We start from the raw sequence: 4,354 nt of genomic DNA, 5'->3' as shown, positions 1-4,354 counted from the left end.
TGAAATTTATCCTTCAGCTCTTCAGTGAGCACCTCATGGTAGCAGGCACTGTTAATCGTTGGAGGTTTTTCCTGATAATGTTCCAATATTGGTCCTTGAGAATCCCAGAAAACGTCAAACATCAATTTTCCAGCTTATGGTTGACTTTTGAACTTTTTCTTGGTCAGCAATAGAGGATGGTTCCATTCCATACCACACCGTTTACTCTCAGGTTCATAGTGATGAATCCATGTCTCATCAACAGTAACGATTTTTTTTTTTTTTTAAGAGAAACTTTTACCTTCCTTCAAGTTGCGGTCTAAATTTTGTTTTCAGACGTCCAAATACTTTTGTTTATACTCTTGTGTGAGCTGTTTCGGTGCTTAATTAATGCACAAACTTTTCAAAAACCAAGTCTGTGGTAGATTCATTCATTCTTAGGCAGAGCCATAACTGATTTGCAAATGATTTGCCACATAATCCACTGTCACTCATTTATTCGATAGAACCATTTCACGTGCACGCTCAATATTGTCATCTGCCGTGGACGTGGATGGGCGTTTTAATATAACCGGACTGTGGATAATTTTTTTAAACTCAGTCTCGTATCGCTAGTTTCAGTGACTGTTGTGGGGATGAGGCAGAAACTTTGCAGTTAAATGTCATGGATAGGAAAGAAATGTGCTAGTAACTGCATGTCCTCCTATACGTTGAGTTATTTATATTCCATGTTTCAAATGTTTGACATTTGCAAACAATATTTCTAATATGCAAAAAAGTAAACTTTACGAGTCAATTAATGCTTTTTACTAGAATTTGTTTTCTAGTCAGAGCAGAGAACAGAACTTTCGTTGTTTTCCTCCCTCAATTACTTTTCATGCTGCTTCTTCCCCATAAAATAAATGTCACTAAACTCAAAATTTCTGTAGCTACCTTTACACCTAGATGAAAGTGCACCAGCGCTTGTATGAATTTATTATAAATATTAGGGACAAAATTTGGTCTTTCAGGCCAACTGACTTTCTATGAGGAGCAGGGGGTTGGGGAAAAAAAGAAAAGGTGATGCAGGTCCCACCGAGACTTGAACTCGGATCGCTGGATTCAGAGTCCAGAGTGCTAACCATTACACCATGGAACCTTGCTCAGAAAAGTGCCGTCCATGATCATCCAAGAAAGGATATAGCAACTCAACTGAAATCTCTTCGTCTAGCTTTTTACCCCAAAATTTTAGTGTGACGCTGTAGGTTAATGAGCAGGACTACAAAGTCTGTTTGAACGCTGTTCAAACTCACCAACCAGCCCCTTTACCCAATACAGGGTCACTATGGGGCGGAACCAACTCGACGGCACTTAACCAACAATTCAACCACACCCTTTCTAACAAATTCCTAGAATGTTTTATTTTATTATTATTTTTTGCCAAATACTCAAACCCATATAATCTTCCTCCCTCTCCTGCCCGATCCCAATTAATTCAGAAGTTTGGTGGTCCTGTTTTTTACCTTCTTCATTAGGAAAAAATGAACGAGCGCTTGTTATATATGCCAGCACGAAACTGGACATTTCATATTCATTATATGATTTAATGCAGTCCTGGTGTGGTGCTATGGGATAAGCAGTGGACTGTTGATCACAGGTTAGATATTCAAACTCATCAGCCAATCCTTGGAAATCCTATACAAGGTCATTATGAGTCAGAATTGACTCAAGCAGCTCTTAACAACAGCATATGATTTAGTGATTGAATCTTATATGGGCACCATAATTTTATACGGGGACTAAAATTAAATGGATAATTTTAGCTCCCATATAAAATGGGGGAAATGAGACTTAGAAATTTCTTATCTTTAATTTTCAATTCTGCTCAGTTTCAGCCATTTGATATTTTTATCCACATAGATTATTCAGTTTATAGGTCCATCGCTTCTAGGAAAGCAAGCTTTTAACATATTAGATTCTGGTGTACTTATAGAGGAAAACTAGCAGTTGGATTGTGTGTTTGCTAGAAAATAGGAAACTGTGTGGTGTGCAAATAAAAAAAACTAAAAACAAACAAACAAAAAAACCACTCTAAATCTTGTTACATGGAAGTAGGGAACGTATCAAAGAACACAGACCTAACCAAGTTAATCTACCTGCTTTCAATCGTAAGGTGCCCAGTAAAGACTGACAAAATGTCTTCCATGCTGTGGCGCTGTAGGATTAGCGCGGGAGTGGGAACCACACGCTGTACAGGGTCGCTACGAATCCGAACCGATTTAGCGGCACTTACCAACAACAATCGATATTCCTCAGACCTTTTTTCTTAGAACTAGCATATTTCCTTCTAGGGCAGGATTAAATCGGTTCCTCTGTGTGGATGCTACACCAGTCCCTTATAGTCCTTCTCGCTTCTTCAACTCTTCTGATCTCACGCCTTCATTCGACAGCACGCACTAAGTAAGGCTACCCAGTAGCAAATTTTCATTAAGATTTTAGCAAAATTTTTACTCTTTGGAATTTATGTTTGCGTTGGGGTGCAGGTTGTTTTCGGAGCACTTGTCCTAAAACAATTTGCTTGCACAATAATTTCTAACACCACGGAGGGAGATTCTGCCAGCTTAAATGGGATGGTTCAGTCAATACCCATTTAAAACGTACACCCACCCCCAGGACCGTGTGCTAAAATTGAGTCAAGAAGCCTCAATTTGCAGAGAGAGCATCCCTAATGCACCACGTTGCCTCTCCCCCACAGCCGCTCCCTGCACCCTGACATTGACCCCATGAACAGAATGATCAACTGGAGTGATCAAAACTGATAGTGGGGAAAAGGGGGACAAATAGTTTAAAAGCTTTCAACGTAAACTTAAATTTATTGTTTACTTTCGCAAAACATCAATTTCATGCAATTCCCTTCTAAAAGCAAGGACCTTGTGCCAGACTCCGTTCTGGGCACACGGTATATAATGAGATGTGATTTTAACACAGATGTTACTGATTAGATTGTGCTTGCTAAAAATGTATATGTTTAAATACTAATCCCTATACCTGGTGTCCTGGCGCTGAAAGATAAGCACTGGACGGCAAGGTCGGTTTGAATCGCAACCACCAGCCACTGCTCGGAAACCCTATATAGAGTCCCTATGAGTTGGAAGCTACTCTACCGCACTAACAGTTAAACAATATACCTGTAGTTAGAGCGGTGGCTAAGTAGGATAAGCGCTGGACTGCGAACCACAAGATGCAACCTTTCCGCGAGAGAGAGTTGAGGTTTTCAAAGATTTACAGTCTCAGAAGCCCTATAGTACTGTTATGAGTCGGAACCGACTCGATAGTACTTAACGACCACAACAAATTTTGTCTAGAATTTACATGTTTTAAAAATATGCCCTTTGTTTTCCTGAACGACAGCTAAATCTGGTTCCTTGGAAAGCTTGTCCTCTGGATTTGTCCCTTTTCTTCTGGCTTTTGCGGTCAGCGAGTTCCCTCACTCCGCGAGCGATCTCTTTGAAACGTCTGCAAATTCCTCACTGTTGTTACTGTTAAGTGCCATCGAGTCGGTTCCGACTCATACCGACCCTGTACAGGGTTTCCAAGGTTTTAAATCTTCTAAAGACCCACTCCCTCAAAAAATGTCCACTGCCATCAAGTCGATTCCATAATTAGGACGACAATGGACTTGCATCACAAGGTCATCGTTTATTCCATGAACAAGCACATCAATAAAATAACATACGGAAACCCGTCTTTTTAAAAAAAGAACACAAACACACACAGAAAAGTGTGGGCTTGAGGAAGAGGAGTGGTGGGGGCCCGCCACTTATTAAAAATACCTCCTAAAGGCACATGCTGGCAGTTCCTCAAATGTCATTTTGTCTGCGAGTGTGGGATAGAAGTTAAATTAAATGAGAAATGGCCTTTGATTCTTAGTCAAACTATTCTTTGTCTCTCGGAAACAAAAGATAAGTCTTTGGAAGACTTAGAAATTCCCTTATCTCGGGGATTGTATGTCACAGGACTTTTTGTATTTGTAGTCTTTGAGCTTTCACGCTTACTGGAACAGAATGGATTTGCAAAAAACGTACTACAATAACCAAATGAATGTATTCAACAACCTTAGGTCACCAGCACGAGAGCACTGCACCACCTGGGCTCTGTGGCGCAATGGATAGCGCATTGGACTTCTAGCATTCACCTCAGAGAGATTCAAAGGTTGTGGGTTCGAGTCCCGCCGGAGTCGGGTTTGGCCTTTCTTTTTTCCCTTAATTTGTTGTTGTTGTGAAGTGCCATTGTTGTTGTTGTGTGCCATCGAGTCGGTTCCGACCCATAGCGACCCTGTATAGGGTTTCCGAGGGTGTAAATCTTTACGGGAGTAGAAAGCCTCATCTTTCTCCCG

At 40.7% G+C, this 4,354-nt stretch overlaps 2 non-coding genes across 2 annotated transcripts; one reads left to right on the top strand and one right to left on the bottom strand.

The window, feature by feature from the left end:
- Positions 1 to 1,045: 1,045 nt before the first annotated feature.
- Positions 1,046 to 1,117, bottom strand: TRNAQ-CUG. The gene has a single exon. It is a non-coding gene; the product is annotated as a tRNA-Gln (tRNA).
- Positions 1,118 to 4,108: 2,991 nt separating this feature from the next.
- On the top strand, positions 4,109 to 4,198 carry TRNAR-UCU. Its single transcript is given in 2 exon segments — positions 4,109 to 4,145; positions 4,163 to 4,198. It is a non-coding gene; the product is annotated as a tRNA-Arg (tRNA).
- Positions 4,199 to 4,354: the final 156 nt, after the last annotated feature.

The sequence above is a fragment of the Chrysochloris asiatica genome, unplaced genomic scaffold (assembly GCF_000296735.1).
Source record: "Chrysochloris asiatica unplaced genomic scaffold, ChrAsi1.0 scaffold00213, whole genome shotgun sequence".
NCBI classification, from domain to species: Eukaryota; Metazoa; Chordata; class Mammalia; order Afrosoricida; family Chrysochloridae; genus Chrysochloris; species Chrysochloris asiatica.
This window is presented reverse-complemented; position numbering and strand designations above follow the sequence as displayed.